Consider the following 18,977-nt stretch of genomic DNA (forward strand, 5'->3'; position numbering starts at 1 on the left):
AAGGATGTGGCTTTTGAATGGAAGGAAAAACATAACTTAGCTTTCCAAGAACTTAAGCTTAAACTTACTCAAGCACCTGTTCTAGCTTTGCCTGACTTTTCAAAAACTTTTGAACTAGAATGTGATGCTTCAGGTCTTGGCATAGGGGCTGTATTGTTACAAGGTGGTCACCCCATAGCTTATTTCAGTGAAAAACTTCATGGGGCTGCCTTGAACTACCCCACCTATGACAAGGAGTTATATGCTTTAGTTCGTGCCCTTCAAACTTGGGAACATTATCTTGTAACCAAGGAATTTGTCATACATAGTGATCATGAATCACTTAAATATTTGAAGGGTCAACATAAATTAAATAAGAGGCATGCAAAATGGGTTGAGTATTTAGAACAATTTCCTTATGTCATCAAATATAAAAAAGGCTCTACAAATGTAGTAGCTGATGCTTTGTCTAGAAGACATGTTTTATTGAACACCCTAGGTTCTCAAATACTAGGGTTTGATGACATCAAGGAGTTGTATGAGAAAGACCTTGATTTTGCTAAATTTTATTCTTTATGTATTCAAAAACCTTACCAAGGTTACTATATTTCTGAGGGGTTCCTTTTTAAAGAAAACAAGCTTTGTATACCCCAAGGATCTATTAGAAAACTTTTGGTTAGGGAGAGCCATGAGGGTGGGCTCATGGGGCATTTTGGAATTGAGAAGACTCTTTCACTTTTGAGAGAGAAATTCTTTTGGCCTCATATGAAGAGAGATGTCCAACGGTTTTGTAGTAGTTGCATTGCTTGTTTACAAGCAAAGTCTACCACTAAACCTCATGGGCTATATACCCCATTGCCTATATCCTCTTCTCCTTGGGTTGATATTTCCATGGATTTTATCCTTGGATTGCCTCGAACCCAAAGAGGAAAGGATTCCATATTTGTGGTAGGGAACCGTTTTAGCAAAATGGCACACTTTATTCCATGTCACAAAGTGGATGATGCAAGTCACATTGCTAAATTATTCTTTCAAGAAATTGTGAGACTACATGGGTTACCTAAGACTATAGTCTCAGATAGAGATGTTAAGTTCCTAAGCCACTTTTGGAAAACTCTTTGGGAAAGGTTAGGAACTAAACTTCTATTTTCTACCACATGTCATCCCCAAACTAATGGGCAAACTGAGGTAGTAAATAGGTCTCTAGGGACTATGTTGAGGGCAATCCTCAAGGGCAATAAAAAGTCATGGGATGACTACCTCCCTCATGTGGAGTTTTCCTATAATAGAGTGGTTCACAAGACCACTAACATGTCTCCTTTTGAGATTGTTTATGGCTTTAATCCTCTTACTCCCTTAGATTTATTACCCCTACCCGATGTTGCTTCCTTTATTCATAAAGAAGGGACATCTAGGGCTGAGTTTGTCAAGAAATTGCATGAGAGGGTTAGAGATCATATTCAATCCCAAACAGAAAAATATCAAAAATACAATAACAAGGGTAGGAAGGAAGTTATCTTCAAGGAAGGTGACTGGGTTTGGCTCCATCTTCGGAAGGATAGGTTTCCTTCCAAAAGAAAGTCAAAGCTTAGTCCTAGAGGAGATGGACCCTTCCAAATCCTTCAGAAAATAAATAACAATGCCTATGTCCTAGATCTCCCTTCTGAGTATGGTGTTAGTTCTAGTTTCAATGTTTCTGATCTCTCTTTGTTTACAGGACTAGCTACCCATGAGGAGGATGCATTGGATTTGAGGACAAATCCTCTTCAAGAGGGAGGGGATGATGGAGGAAGCCCATGGGCTAAGGGCCCAACTACTAGGGCTATGGCAAGGAGGATGCATGAAGAGTGGGCCCAAGCCCATGGAAAGCCCACCACTTTGTTTTGTTGGGCTTTGACTCAAGCCCAAGTAGATTAGGGTTAGTATAGGGTTGGGCCTTGGTGCCTTGTATTTCTTTTGGGCCTTGTATTTTCGGCCATATAGCATAGGAATTTCATTTCATGGTTATTAAGATTTAGGGTTAATTTAGGTCACATGTTCACTTCATTTGAATGTCATTAGTATGACATTTGAAGGTGCATTTCGGCCATGTGCACACATGCACATGGTGTGACCGAAATGCAACTCAAATGGATAATAAATCACATCCAAATGAGTGCACATGGAGGGGGAGGCCGGTTGGCACCAAAATTTGAATTTTAGAATTCAAATTTTGGCGCCTAGAGTTAAGTTAACCATACCATGGTTTTACTTAACTCTAGGTGAACCCAACTTAAACCCTTAACCTAATTTCTCCTATAAATCTTCCTATGGCCGGATATTGTAGCACTTTGGATCATATATTGATGAGATATTCTTCTTTGAATTTCATCACTTCCGAAGTCACTTAGCATCCTACTCTACCCTCCTTGAGTGCTTCTCCTTGTAGGGTTAGGATCTTGTTCTTCTTTGGAACTTGGCTACACGCTAGCTTAGGTCACCTTGGGCCTTGTGGAGACTCCATTCCTTGAAGCATCTTCCAAGGAACTCCGTGAAGGCTTGAAGAGTTCATGTGCTTCCAAGAGGAATCACATCAAGACCTTTGTCCTTGGTTTGGGTATCCCGGATGAAATTGGGTATCCATATATAAGAAGTTCTAATTATCCTCACTTGTCTTTAAAGGCTCCCAAGATGCCCCGTTATTGGGATCTAGTATCTCTGTCGCCATCACCTGGCAAACTAATGGAAGACCATCCTTGGAGCTTCATGTGGGACCCATCACTAAGCCCATGGCTAGGAGATTGGAAAAGGATAGGGGAGCTAATACCCCTAAAGACATGCTTCTCATATTGATCTTTCTCCTAAGCCTTGTTGGCATATAGACTTTATTTTTAGTCCTATTTTACCCTTATCTTTAACTCTCCCATTTTCACCCATGTATTTTGGGTATCTTAGGTATAGGATTTCTTTTACTTTTATTTCCCATTTTACCCTTGTATTTTGGGGTGTTTAGCACCTAGAATTTATTTTCACTTGTATTTTCCATTATACCCTTGTATTATGGGGTGCTTTATATCATAGGATTTTATTTTTGGGGCTAAGGTATTTGATTAGGGTGAGAAAAGGGATAGACGCATTTTTGGTGATTATTGGACCTATTTTTGGACTTAGAAAGGCTTAGGCCCAAGTGGAGGGAGAAGGTTGCATGGTCTTATCATGCACCTAGATGCAGCCTAGCTAAAACCAAAGATTTCATCCTTGGCCACCAAGTTGCATCTAGGATTAATTTGGGTTTCATTTGGTGTGCATTTGGCCTTGCATTTTCGGCCATGCACTCTCCAAATGCAACCCTAGATACCTTCCACTCCTATAAATACCCATAGCCTAGCACCTTGTACACACTTTGGATTATATGATATTGAGTAAGCATCTTTATGCCTCAAAATCCCTTCCTTAGTCACTAGGTTAATTCGGCTAACCTACTTCATTCTCCACCCTTGGAGAGCGAAACCCTAGAGTGGCCTCCATCTTCATCTTGGACTGAGCCAACCTACTTAAGCACCAAAACACTTCCGCCTATCCCCTCACCATCTTCACGCCCAAAACCACTTCCACCCCAAACGTCTCCATTCCTTTTCCTTTGGTGAGCCTAGATCCTTGGGCAAAGGTGACCCTCTTCAAGACGCTAAAAATCATCCATGGAAGGGAGGTCTCTATCATGTCGTATCTAGAGCCAAGGTTCATCAAGGGTAACATCCAGCCTTGTTTTTCTTCTTTTCGGTCATTGTCTCCTTGTTGTCATTCTTTGTTATAGCCGAATGCTTTGGTTCATATTTTGGTTCATATATTGCTTCTTGTGAACCTTCCTTGAACGTTTTAGGTTTCCTTGTTAAGTAATATCCATGCTTTTTCATTTTTAGGTTTGAGTCTCATATGAACATGATGAACATGCTTTTTGATTTTTGAATCCATTCAAGTTTTGTCAAGTCTTGTTCCATATTTTGTCTACAAAATTCCATGTATGTATGCCAAACACTTTGCATGAATACATGAACCAAAAATATCATGATGCATAACATGAAGTGGGCGTGACATATAGAAGCTATCTAGGAGTCATTCATGCATGCTATTTAGTCCTAGCATGTTCCATGTATTTTTGAAGTATCCATGTGTAAATTCTTCCTTACACATGCATCTAAATTGCCGCTCCACTTTTCCTTGCATTTCAACTTTATTTAGTCTATATTTGTTGATTGAAAACCCTAAAAGAATCTAAAAGGTGTGCTGAAAAAAATTGTGCAAAACAACTTGTACTAGATAGTACAAATCCAATTCCACTCAAAAGATATCCTAAACACCTCTAAGAAACCGCCACTTGTCCCTTCTCCTTCTCCTAAATTTGACCTAATTTCTTCTCCACCCACAAGTGCAAAACCTAAGAAATAAATGGGCTGAAGTCTTAAAATAAAATTGGACCCAAAGAACAAAAGAGATTGACGTGAAAAAAGAAACAAAGAGGAAAAAGAACAAAAAAAATTTTGACCAAAAATGACTTGTTACTAGACTTGTGGACTTGGACCAATACCTGTGCTTTTTGGAGTTGGACTTAAGACCTTATTGAACCTATTTTTGAGACTTTAAATGTGGCTGGACCGAACCTCATAAAGGACTTACTCAAAGTGGACTAAACAACTAATCCATTCTAGAGCCATTCTAAGACTATTCTTTTGTGTGCTTCCTTTTTACTTGTGTCTTAATTTTAGTTTGTCATTTCTTTGGCCTCTTTTCTTTTGTCTCAATCAATTCTCTCTGAGTTTAGTCTTTCATTAATTGTGCTTTTCCAGTTTTTATTTCTTGGACTCTTGCTCTTGGGTTGGTTTCATTTTGAGTGTAGGTGAAGAACCTTTCTAGAAAACTAGCAAACCTTTGGTGGATTTGAGTGGAGAAGCAAACCGAATCTATACCTAGTTCTTTGGAGGGATTTCCACACCCAAAAGGAGTGCTTAAACACTTGGAGATGACTAACCAAAGTTTGTTCTTTGTGAAGGAACCTGTTCTGGCCAAAGGGTGGACTAGGCTTTTTCTCCTAGATCAAGCCTCCGAGCCAGAGCATTCAAGAGTGTAATCTGCCTATTTAGCTATAGGGTTTTAGGTTTTATACTTTCTTTTTCTTAGGCCTCATGGGCCCCGTAAATGTAGAGATTTCTTCACCGTTAGTATTTGAGAGATATTTGATAATTAAAGGTAAGATCTTATCCTTAATTCTGGTCTTGTATCCATATGAGGAGACAGGATCGAAATCCATCCGAGGCAACATTCCCACAAATGGACCAGGTCAGATGCTGACCGAGCGGCCCCTTACAGGGAAATAAGGTCAGAAATTGACCAGGTGAAGCCATACAGAGAAGCGAGGTCAGAATCTGACCGAGTTCCCCCTACCGAGAGGTCAGATCAGCTAATATTCAGTGCCCCCACATCGGGGTCAGATCAGCTTATACCCAAGACAGTACACTTGCCTTCTAGCACTGAGCCAAATAAGGCGAAAGGGCTTAACTATTCCCCACCTCGAGTCTAGAGCCTACGCAAGGGAATGAATCGGATTATCACCGAGATGGTACACTTGACCGAGTGCCCCGACACCGGGGTTCGATCAGTATGTACCCGGGACGGTACACTTGCCTTCCAGCCTTGAGCCAAATAAGGCAAAAGGGCTTAACTATTCCCCACCTCGAGTCTAGAGCCTACGCAGGGGAATGCATCGGATTATCACTGAGATGGTACACTTGACTGAGTTCCCCCACATCGGGGTCAGATCGCCATATACCCAGGATAGTACACTTGCCTTCCAGCCTTGAGCCAAATAAGGCAAAAGGGATCAACTATTCCCCACCTCGAGTCTAAGCCTACGTATAGGAGTGCATCAAATTATCACCGAGATGGTACACTCGCCATGGCATCTCCACTGATCAGCGATGGGTTGTACCATCTCCTGATATTCCGATCCGTGACCCTTCGCATGATGCTATGGGGAACATACATTTATTACATAGTCGTTATTTGTAGAAGGTTGAATAATTATGCCGCCACATGGAAATAACACTTGGCTTCATTAAATGTGTAGGGCCCCTTAAATCCGAAGTCGTATCATTTCGCGCGTGAAGAGACACTTCAATGCGTCCTTCTACACGAAACGCAACGTTTCAACTTGGCTTCCCATGCACGCCTTTTCACTTTTCTTCGTGCCTCTATATATATACGAAGTTCTTACTGATACAAATGTTTATTATTTCCCTATTCTATGCGCATTTGTGAGCTTAGTGGCTTGGTGAGTTTCAATCGAGATACTCCGATGGTTCAGGGTGGTTCACGGCATTCCGGTGACATTTTGGTTGAGTGAGGAGGAGTTTTGGTGTCTTTAGGTACGCGCCTATCTAAATCACTTGGAGCCCTTTTTTGCTTACAAAAAACCTCAAGTTGTTATTTAAGTTAATTGTATTTGTTTAATGGCTTCCATAAACTACGGTGAGTCGTATAAGTGGGTTAAAGAGGATGTTTTGCGTTGTGAGTCGTCCATAAACTCTTGGGTTCCCATGGATAGTTTTTGTAGGGAGCATGTAGTTTGTAGTGAGGGGGATAATATTATTATTTGTGAACCCTGTGTGGACAAAGAGCCTGTGTGCATTGGGGGGGTCCTATTGAACGCTTCACTTTTTGCTACGCCACTTTAATTTCCAGACTCAAAGTGAGATGGCCCCTGACCGACTATGAGAAAGGAGTGCTTCAAACATTGAATGTAGCCCCAACCCAATTTCACCCAAACAATTGGGCTTTTGTCCGTGGGTTTGAGGTCTTATGTTCTGGTCTAGGCATTATCCCGACCGTAGAAAAATTTTTCTACTTCTTTGAGAACCGTGCAAGCAAGCATAGCAGTTGGGTGTCGGTTAATGGGGTCTTTGGTCGGGGACTCTTGACATTATTTCAATCATCCTATAAGGACTTTAAGAAGTCGTATTTCCGGATTCATTGCACTCCGGGTAATGAGAATGTCCTCGATGGATACCCCCTATATTGGAGTCAACGAACAGTAACCTATGGTGGACTCCTGCCCGAGAAGTTTTCCGAGAGAGATCAAGAGGAGATTAAAAAATTTGAGGATCTCAAAACAATTTTCAACACTACAAATCTCCTATACTTAGAAAATAGACCCCATGAATTGAAAATCTATATAGGTACTCGGTCTCTTGCCGATGGCCTCATGCATTGTTTTTTTTTATGTGATTTCCATTTGTATTATGAAAGTAACGGTCATTTTCATTGCAATGCAGAGAATATGGCAAGCATGAGCAATCGGGAGTTGATGAAATTGTGGAAACAAGAAAAATATTCGAAAGTTGCTGGTACCGAGTGTCGCCACCGGCCCGAAACGGGCTTTCGGCATTCGCGAAGGATGGTTGGACTCTTTTATTTGTTTAAAAATATGGATTGCTAGAATGAATTATTCTCAAACTGAGACCTCGTCAAACGAGCAATTTTATTAAAAGGCTCACCAATCCATGTTAATCCCAAGCGGGACCCTCCATGGATTAGCGGTTTTCATAAAAATGAAGGGTTCATGGAGTCGCCACCAATGTTTTACTCAAAACATTGGAAAAAGAGGTTTAAGGCAATCGATTCAAAAATCGACTTCGGCCATTACAACCAGAGTCGGGTAAGGGAGTCGGTTACGCGTGGGGAAGGTGTTAGCACCCCACAGCGCCCTGTAGACCCCTAAAATTGTCCGGGTCGGAAATAAAGCTTGAAGACTCTCGAAGACTGAAGGATAATCAGCCAGAAGGACTCCTGGAAAGCCCTAGGAGGGTTCTCTGTAGGTCTAGAGGTCTTAGAATAGCTAAAAATAAGGAAGTGGAGGGAAAAAGCCCAATACGGCCGTACTGAACTTAATACGGCCGTATTGAAGCTTCAATACGGCCGTACTGAAGTCAGTACGACCGTATTGACACTTCAATACGACCGCTGCGAACTCAATACGGGCGTATTGAAATTTCTGACTTTCAATACGACCGTATTGAACTCCAATACGACCGTATTGAAGTTCAAAAATTTCAATACGGCCGTATTGGCCCTGTAGGCCGTATTGCGCCTATTCCCTATAAATATGACATCATTTGGACGTCCAACCACACTTTTTCACTCAGTTTTGACTCCCTCCTTGAGTATTCTGGGGTTTTTGAGCAGTGTTCTGCCCTAGAAATCTCTCTGGGAGTCGATCCGACGAAGTTCTGGAATTCCGAGCACTTAGCTTGGAGATTCGAACCTAGTCGAAGGGAAATCCTCCGGATTTCCATAGTCAAAAGTTTTTAGGAAGGAGCAAGCGAGCTTGTAGAGCGAGGGAACGCCAAAAAGCTTCCCAGTTTTACTCAATATATAAAAGCACGCTTCAAGAGGTTTCTTCTTAAATCCTTCCTTTTACTGCTTTCTGTGTGCATATTTAAACTGTCATCATGTAGATAGTTAATTTATAATCGCTTATAATAAATAGGGGTAATTTAGTAATTTTACGCTATTATTTTACAAATAATCTGTCATAGGGAACCCGAAAGGGGCGCTGTGGGGTGCTAACACCTTCCCCACGCGTAACCGACTCCCTTACCCGACTCTGGTTGTAATGGCCAAAGTTGATTTATAAAATCAATTGCCTTATCCCTTTTTCCAATGTTTTGAGTAAAACATTGGTGGCGACTCCACGAACCCTCCTTTTGCGAAAACCACTAATCCATGGAGGGTCCCGCTTGGGATTAATATGGATTAGTGAGACTTTTAATAAAATTGCTCGTTTGACGAGGTCTCAGTTTGAGAATAAGTCATTCTAGCAATCCACATTTTTAAACAAATAAACGAGTCCAACCATCCTTCGCGAACGTCGAAAGCCCGTTTCGGGCCGGTGGCGACAGATGGCGACTCCGCTGGGGAAGCCTCGAGAGTCAGTCCCATTTAGTGACAGATTATTCTTAACAAATAATAGTTAAAATTACTTTATTACCCCTTGCTTGTATGATAACATGATTTATTATATGGCTTTAAAATAACTGTTGTATGTTTAAATTCCGCAATTGTTTGAAATAAAATTGCACACAAACCTTTGCACACAACAGTTCCCTCTATACCCGGGGGCATGAGTGGTAATCCATAGGGAGTGGATGTTAGTACGGCCGGTTGTCGAATGGGTCTATAGGTGCCCGTAGACCGTTGTCGGAAAACATCACTCAAGGTGATAACCATGAACTTGAGTCCGACGGTGCGTTGGAGCTTTCCATCGACCTACGATGAGAGGAATTGGGTCCCTATAATGGGGGCACCTTGGGGGCCTTTGACCAAGTGAGAACAGTTAGATCCTCCTTGAATATGCACTTTTCTGCAGGAGACCCCTACCTCGTGATTCGCTCGTGACTGTTCGTGGATGAGTGAATTGTTTGTGCATTTTTATGTGACATTGTATGAGCATACATTTGCACCTTTTAAACGTACAACATTCTTTTTTAAATAAAAAGAATAAATAGAAATAAAGATCTTCTAGTACATGGTGTTAACATCTACCTTCATTGCATTCATATAGGTAGTTTCCCTTTTCACCCAAAAAATACAAAAAAGATACAAAATATTCAAAAGAAAAATATGTATTTACCCAAACCAAGCAATATCATGCATCATTTTAGGAAAATCCTAAAAACATGATAATGCTTAGTTCAATAAACACAATGCATGCATATTCAACATCATCATGCATATAGATCATGGAGGGATCTAAGAATCATTCATTTCATACATCCCTCCTAGTAATTCAGTAATAAACATAAATAAAAAGAAAGGATTAAATCGATGCGTATGTTCAAAAATGGATCGCACGCCGTTCGTCATCAAGTGTAAGCCAACAACCGCGCCAAGCGAGCGCACATCAACTCCGTTGTTGGTAATCAAGACGAATAAAAGGGAAGGTCCGACACCATTAAGGATCACCGCTCCAAGACCTTTCCCCTACGAATCAAATAAGGCTGTGCCGTGGATATACGACATCCACTCTTCTGCCGACAGCGATATCTCCAACATCGCTGAACTTGGGGGCATGACTAGGAGTGGCAGGATCTACACTCCCGAAGATCTTCATGATAAAGCTCCCAAGAATAAAGGGAAAGAAAAAGAGGAAAAAACCGAGGAAAATAAGGAATCCGAGGAGGAGACAGACAAGCTGTTAAAATATATCCGACAGAGCGAGTACTCCATCATGGATCAACTTCATAAGACGCCAGCAAAGATTACTCTGTTGTCGTTGATCCTATGCTCCGAACCGCATCGGCAAGCTCTGTTGAAAGTCTTGAACGAGGCATATGTGTCGCACACTATCTCCCAAGACGAGTTTGAGGGGATTGTTAGTCACATTAAGGCTAATGATCACCTCACCTTCATCGATGAAGAAATCCCCGCCGAGGGATCAAACCACAACAAGCCCTTGCACATCTCTATAAAGTGCAAGGAGTATCACATCGCTAAAGTCTTGGTAGATAATGGATCTTCCTTGAATGTGATGCCAAAAAGAACGCTCAAGCAATTGGCAATCAAGGGAGTCCAAATGCGCCCGAGCAACATGATCGTTCGAGCCTTCGATGGTTCTAAAAGAGAAGTGGTGGGAGAGATCAATCTTCCAATCCAAATTGGATCCACTATCTTTAATGTCGAATTCCAAGTGATGGACATTACTCCCGCATACAGTTGTCTCCTCGGCCGACCTTGGATTCATGATGCGAAAGCTGTACCTTCTACGCTCCACCAGAAAGTCAAATTCATTGTGGGTGACAAGCTGGTGACTGTACAAGCTGAAGATGATATACTCATCAGTTAGCCATCCACCATACCTTACGTGGATGCAACGGAGGAAGCTTTAGAAACTGCCTTCCAAGCATTGGAAATCGCCAATGTCGAAACGTTTCCCCGAGAAATGAAGAAGGTAGCCTCCATGCTCACCAAGAACGGATACTTGCCAGGACAAGGATTAGGCAAGGACTCCCAAGGAATCCCGGAGCTACCCATTATCAAGGATAATCCGGGGAAACAAGGGTTAAGATACAACCCTAACAAAGATCAAAGGACGAAGAGGAACCAAGATCCTTCTCGACGTTCTTTAAGCCAGATCTTTAGGAAGGCCGGTTCACAATCGTCAAGGCCGGTCGTCGTCATCAAAATGTTTTTTTTCCTTCTAATAGGGATGTGTAAATTCAGTGACTATTAGAGATCACTCCTCGGGGACAGCCCGACCCCCGAGCCTCGATAGGGCACATGTTTCCATCATGATTACAATAAAATCATTCTTCATAATTTCTTATTGCTTCTTTTCTTGCTTGCAATAAAATTCTAAACCACATTATTTAACCCTGTTTGAATGAACATGAATGAGGTTAAAATCGTCTTAAAAATAATAAACCCACATCTTTTTATGTGGAAGTGTGTGTGTCAACTTGGAGCACCTTTTCTTGGCCTCAATAAGTGCCATCATGGATAAAGAAATCCTAAAAAGCAAAAGACCCGCTAGGAATCCCACAAAAGGGTGACCTAGGCAAAAATTAGGGTCACAAAATAATGAATAAAAACAAAAGCCCGCTAAGACATCACAAATGGGTGTTTTAGGCAAAAGTTAGGGCCGTCAAAAAAGAAAAACAAAATAAATCCATGATGGTACCATCAATTGAATTCAACAAGGGGCTCAAGAAAAGCTATCCAAGTTGTCAAAACACAATCATTAATAACAAAGATGTGCCTAACCTCATAAGTGTTTAATCGAACAAGCCTAAACACATAAGCCTACCATGGCCAGCCATTCTTACAAAATCCATTTTTCAAAAATAAAATAATCCCCTCTAAAACACAAACTTTTGAAAATATATATCCTTTCCTTCTTTTCTCTCTTGTCCCAACGATTTTTGAATAAATCTAGTGGAAACATGGAGATATAGTGGTCAATAGGAGGGTTGACACATCTTCTAAAGAAAGGGAAGAATCATTTGGTTGATGACACCAAAATCAAATATGCATCATTCCTCGGTAACAGAAATCGGCAGAGCACAGTCCGTCTGGAGGAATGGCAAAATCCAAACACAAAAACGCATCGGTTAATTCTTTTGAAAAAAAAGAATCAAATAGAATTAGGTGCATCATACTGCATACATGCATACAGATGATAGGTGTACTGGAAGATCACTTATTCTCTGTTTATTGAAAAAACAAAAAATATATAAACTTCAGAAAAAACAATACGCCCGTATCATGTTCAGTACGCCCGTACCAAAATTAGGGTTATGAACAAATTTTCAATTCAATACGGGCATACTGAAATGAATAACGGCCGTATTGGCAACAACAGAAATCCTCCCTCACATCAATGACAAAATTCCTCCAAGAAGAAGAGGATAGGGGGAGCCATTCATTTTTTCTAAAAATAAAATAATTAAACTTGCATTTTGTGCATCGCGCACATTAATTGCACATTCAAAGACCTCATCATGGGGCAATTGCATAAAATAGAAAAATAGAAAAATTGCTTGTGTATGACAGCAGCAAACAAAATGCAAAGATTCAGAAAATCAACAGCGTCATACAGAATAACTGAGCCTGGAGAGGCTTGCCGAAAGAATACTCTCAGAATAACTGAGCCTGGAGAGGCTTGCCGAAAGTCTCAGAATAACTGAGCCTGGAGAGGCTTGCCGAAAGAATACTCTCAGAATAACTGAGCCTGGAGAGGCTTGCCGAAAGAATACTCTCAAAATAACTGAGCCTGGAGAGGCTCGCCGAAATAATACTCTCTCAAAATAATTGAGCCTGGAGAGGCTCGCCGAAATAATACTCTCTCATAATAACTGAGACATTTCTGTACAGAAAAAGCCGAAAAACAACAGAAAAGGCAAAAATACAGAAAAAGCCAAAAAATGACAAAAAAGGCAAAAATACAGAAAAAGCCAAAAAATAAAAAAGGCAAACATACAGAAAAAGTCAAAAGTCGATAAAAAAGACAAAGATTTCACATCTTTCAAAATAACTGAGCCTGGAGAGGCTTGCTGAAATAATACTCTTTCAGAATAATTGAGCCTGGAGAGGCTTGCAGAAATAATACTTCCTCAAAATAACTAAAGCCTGGAGAGGCTTGCAGAAATAATACTCCCCCAACTGTATAGAATAATTGAGCCTGGAGAGGCTTGCTGAAATAATACTCTCATCAAAAATAACTGAGCCTGGAGAGGCTTGCCGAAACAATACTCATGCAGAATAATTGAGCCTGGAGAGGCTCGCCAAAATAATACTCCACACCAAAGAATAAATGAGCCTGGAGAGGCTCGCAGAAATAATACTCCCCAGAGAAACCTCAACTCAAGCTCACGGAACGAATCCCCAGCGAGAGCTATCAAAGCAAAATCGACGCAATCCCCAATGGAAGTGCGATCATCCAAACAGTATATACAAGTCAAAGGACTTAACACTTCCTCAGTAGAAGATAGCTCTCCAACTCAAGTGTTGAGTGAGGCTAAGCCTGCAGAGGCTTCCTAAATAACACTCTGGGATACATAAGATCCCTCATTCCCCAATCGCCTACTCAGAGGCATCCCTGCAAAAAGATTAATAAGATTCCCCAAACGGAATTTGGCATCCCGCCAAAACATCGAACATCAAGACTATCTGCCTAACAGAAGAGGCCAGTCAAAAAATCAACATGTCAACATCCCTAGCGGATAACAGCCTACACAGAGGCTACAAAACCAGAAAAGTCAAAAAGAGTCACCCGAATAAGGATAACCGGGATACTCCACCAACGTCGACAGGACGTCAGCCAAACATAAGGCATCGCTCAACTCAGAGAGAAAGAGCATCTGTGTCTATACCCCAAGGAGTCAGAAATTCCCCAAGGGTACCAACAATGCAATGCAAGTTGGGGCACATGAACCTATGAATGACTGCACATCCCCTAGACGGATCCCTGCGTTATCCAGCCCTCAGTGGCATAAAAATCAAAAATAATCGTCGAAGCAGCATCGTGGACTGTGGAGACAAAATCAACATCCAGAATCCCCAGCGGATAACAGCCTACACAGAGGCAGCAAAAAATCAGAAAATCAAAAAGAGTTACCCGAACAAGGATAACCGGGATACTCCACCAACGTCGAAAGGACGTCAGCCGATCATAAGGCACCGCTCACATCAGAAAGAGCATCTTTGTGTCTGCACCCCAAAGGAATCAGAAATTCCCCAGTGGGCACCAACTACGCAATGGAAAGTTGGGACACAAGAACCTATGAGTAACTGCACATCCCCTAGACGGATCCCTGCGTTATCCAGCCCCTAGTGGCACAAAATCAAAAAAACACAACCGTCGAAGCAGCATCGTGGACTGTGGAGACAAAATCATCACCAAATCCCTGGAAAGGAGATATTCACGCTACCCCGTCGTCACAAACACGGAGGTATGCAGCTTCCGGCTCGGGCAATGAGCGAAGCTATCTCTGGAAAAGGGGTACACACTGCTTACCGTTGTCACAAGGGTACTTAGCTTCCGGCTCAAACAAAGAGTAAAGCTAAGCCTGGAGAGACGGTACTTACAGCTTCCAGCTTGGGCAACAAGCAAAGCGAGGCCTGGAGAGGCGAAACTCACACTGCTTACCGTTGTCACAAGGGTACTTAGCTTCCGGCTCGGACAAAGAGTGAAGCTAAGCCTGGAGAGACGGTACTTACAGCTTCCAGCTTGGGCAACAAGCAAAGCAAGGCCTGGAGAGGCAAAACTCACACTGCTCACCGTCGTCACAAGGATACTTAGCTTCCGGCTCGAACAAAGAGTGAAGCTAAGCCTAGAGAGGCGGTACTCAACCATCAGCGTCATCAGAGGCGCGTTGATGTCCAACTTCCGGCTCGAGCGTCGAGTGAAGTTGACCTTGGAGAAGGTAAACTCAGCTACCGAGGATGTCAAAAGCGCCGAGGTATGCACCCACCTGGAGAGGCTACTCAACATTTTTCCACCGGAAGACGCTACAAGTCAGAAGGTCGGCACAATACCCGGACAATTGGGTCAACTCCTTTACTTGTCAGCCGATACACCAAAAGGCCGTCCGACTAAGTAAAGGGGGGGCAGCTGTAGACCCCTAAAATTGTCCGGGTCGGAAATAAAGCTTGAAGACTCTCGAAGACTGAAGGATAATCAGCCAGAAGGACTCCTGGAAAGCCCTAGGAGGGTTCTCTGTAGGTCTAGAGGTCTTAGAATAGCTAAAAATAAGGAAGTGGAGGGAAAAAGCCCAATACGGCCGTACTGAACTTAATACGGCCGTATTGAAGCTTCAATACGGCCGTACTGAAGTCAGTACGACCGTATTGACACTTCAATACGACCGCTGCGAACTCAATACGGGCGTATTGAAATTTCTGACTTTCAATACGACCGTATTGAACTCCAATACGACCGTATTGAAGTTCAAAAATTTCAATACGGCCGTATTGGCCCTGTAGGCCGTATTGCGCCTATTCCCTATAAATATGACGTCATTTGGACGTCCAACCACACTTTTTCACTCAGTTTTGACTCCCTCCTTGAGTATTCTGGGGTTTTTGAGCAGTGTTCTGCCCTAGAAATCTCTCTGGGAGTCGATCCGACGAAGTTCTGGAATTCCGAGCACTTAGCTTGGAGATTCGAACCTAGTCGAAGGGAAATCCTCCGGATTTCCATAGTCAAAAGTTTTTAGGAAGGAGCAAGCGAGCTTGTAGAGCGAGGGAACGCCAAAAAGCTTCCCAGTTTTACTCAATATATAAAAGCACGCTTCAAGAGGTTTCTTCTTAAATCCTTCCTTTTACTGCTTTCTGTGTGCATATTTAAACTGTCATCATGTAGATAGTTAATTTATAATCGCTTATAATAAATAGGGGTAATTTAGTAATTTTACGCTATTATTTTACAAATAATCTGTCATAGGGAACCCGAAAGGGGCGCTGTGGGGTGCTAACACCTTCCCCACGCGTAACCGACTCCCTTACCCGACTCTGGTTGTAATGGCCAAAGTTGATTTATAAAATCAATTGCCTTATCCCTTTTTCCAATGTTTTGAGTAAAACATTGGTGGCGACTCCACGAACCCTCCTTTTGCGAAAACCACTAATCCATGGAGGGTCCCGCTTGGGATTAATATGGATTAGTGAGACTTTTAATAAAATTGCTCGTTTGACGAGGTCTCAGTTTGAGAATAAGTCATTCTAGCAATCCACATTTTTAAACAAATAAACGAGTCCAACCATCCTTCGCGAACGTCGAAAGCCCGTTTCGGGCCGGTGGCGACACGCCCCTTTCGGGTTCCCTATGACAGATTATTTAAAAATAATAGTGCGAAATTACTAAATTACCCCTATTTATTCTAAGCAATTATAAATTAACTATCTACATGATGACAGTTTAAATATGTACACACAGAAAGCGGTAAAAGAAGGGACTTTAAAGAGATAAACCTTTGAAGCGTGCTTTCTTATATATCTTGACAGAAATTGGGAAGCGTTTTGGCGTTCCCTCCCTCTACAAGACCGCTCGCTCCCTCCTATAAAATTTTAACTATGGAAATCCGGAGGATTTCCCTTCGACTAGGTTCGAATCTCCAAGCTAAATGCTCGGAATTCCAGAACTTCGTCGGATCGACTCCCGGAGAGATTTCTAGGGCAGAACACTGCTCAAAAACCCCAGAATACTCAAGGAGGGAGTCAAAACTCAGTGGAAAAGTGTCAAATGACGTCCAATTGACGTCATATTTATAGGGATGAGGCGCAATACGGTCTCTGGGGGTCAATACGGTCCGTATTGAAGTTTTGAACTACAATACGGCCGTATTGAATTCAATACGGCCGTATTGAAGTTCAAAAAACCTCAATACGGCCGTATTGAAGTTCAGTGCAGCCGTATTGAAGTTCAGTGCAGCCGTATTGAATTCAATGCAGCCGTATTGAAGTTCAAAAACTTCAATACGGCTGTATTGAGTTCAGTGCGGCCGTATTGAAGTTCAAAATGTTCAATACGGCCGTACTGAACCTCTGGGAGGCCGTATTGGGCTTCATTCCTCCCACTTTTCTTATTTTAGCTATCCTAAGACCTCTAGACCTATAGAGAACCCTCCTTGGGCCTTCTGGAAGTCCTTCTGGCTGATCTTCCTTCAGTCTTCGAGAGTCTTCAAGCTTTATTTCCGACCCGGACAATTTTAGGGGTCTACAGCTGCCCCCCCTTTACTTAGTCGGACGGCCTTTTGGTGTACCGGCTGACAAGTAAAGGAGTTGACCCAATTGTCCGGGTGATGTGCCAACCTTCTGACTTGTAGCGTCTTCCGGTGGAAAATTGTTGAGTAGCCTCTCCAGGTTGTTGCATACCTCGGCGCTTCTGACAACCTCGGTAGCTAAGTTTACCCTCTCCAGGGTCAACTTCACTCGACGCCCGAGCTGGAAGTTGAACACCAACGTGCCTCTGACGACGCTGATGGTTGAGTACTGTCTCTCCAGACCTTGAGTACCGTCTCTCCAGACCTTGAGTACCGTCTCTCCAGACCTTGAGTACCGTCTCTCCAGACTTTGAGTACCGTCTCTCCAGACTTTGTTTGAGTATCGTCTCTCCAGACTTTGTTTGAGTACAGTCTCTCCAGACTTTGTTTGAGTACCGTCTCTCCAGACTTTGTTTGAGTACCGTCTCTCCAGACCTTGTTTGAGTACCGTCTCTCCAGACTTTGTTTGAGTACCGTCTCTCCAGACCTTGTTTGAGTACCGTCTCTCCAGACCTTGTTTGAGTACCGTCTCTCCAGACTTTGTTTGAGTACCGTCTCTCCAGACTTTGTTTGAGTACCGTCTCTCCAGACCTTGTATGAGTACCGTCTCTCCAGACTTTGTTTGAGTACCGTCTCTCCAGACTTTGTTTGAGTACCGTCTCTCCAGACCTTGTTTGAGTACCGTCTCTCCAGACTTTGTTTGAGTACCGTCTCTCCAGACTTTCTTTGATTGTCTCTGACGAACTAGGCAACTGAGTTTTCCCTCTCCAGGGTCTGCGTCCGTGTCTTCTGATCACTTCGGTAATGCGAGTTTACCCTCTCCAGGGATCTGAGATGATTTTTTTGTCTCCACAGTCCACTATGCTGCTTCGACGTTTTTCTGATTTTGTGCCACTGAGGGCTGGATAACGCAGGGATCCATCTAGGGGATGTGCAGTCATTCATAGGTTCTTGTGCCCCAACTTGCATTTGCATAATTGGTACCCATGGGGAATTTCTGACTCCTTGGGGTGTAGACACAGATGCTCTTCTTGAATTGAGCGATGCCTTATGTTTGGCTGACGTCCTTTTGACGTAAGTGGAGTATCCCGGTTATCCTTATTCGGGTGTCTCTCTTTGATTTTCTGATTTTGTAGCCTCTGTGTAGGCTATTATCCACTGGGGGTTCTGGATGTTGATTTTGATTTTGTCTCCACAGTCCACGATGCTGCTTTGACGATTGTTTTTGATTTTTGTGCCACTGAGGGCTGGATAACGCAGGGATCCGTCTAGGGGATGTGCAGTTACTCATAGGTTCTTGTGTCCCAACTTTCCTTTGCATAGTTGGTGCCCATTGAGGAATTTCTGTTTCCCTGGGGTGTAGACACGAAGATGCTCTTTCTGAGATGAGCGGTGCCTTATGATTGGCTGACGTCCTTTCGACGATGGTGGAGTATCCCGGTTATCCTTATTCAGGTGACTCTTTTTGTTTTTCTGGTTTTGTCGCCTCTGTGTAGGCTGTTATCCGCTGGGGGATTTTGTCATTGATTGTGATTAGCCTCTTCTGTTAGGCAGATCATCTTGACGCTTGATGTTTGGCCAAGAGCCGGATTCCATTTGGGGAATGATTATTGATCTTTTGATTTTTTTTTTTTCTTTTTGTAGGAATGCCTCTTGAGTAGGCGACTGGGGATTTTGGGGATCTTATGTATCCCAGAGTATTATTTAGGA

The sequence above is a fragment of the Cajanus cajan genome, chromosome 5 (assembly GCF_000230855.2).
Source record: "Cajanus cajan strain Asha chromosome 5, NIPB_CcT2T_4, whole genome shotgun sequence".
Taxonomy (NCBI): Eukaryota; Viridiplantae; Streptophyta; class Magnoliopsida; order Fabales; family Fabaceae; genus Cajanus; species Cajanus cajan.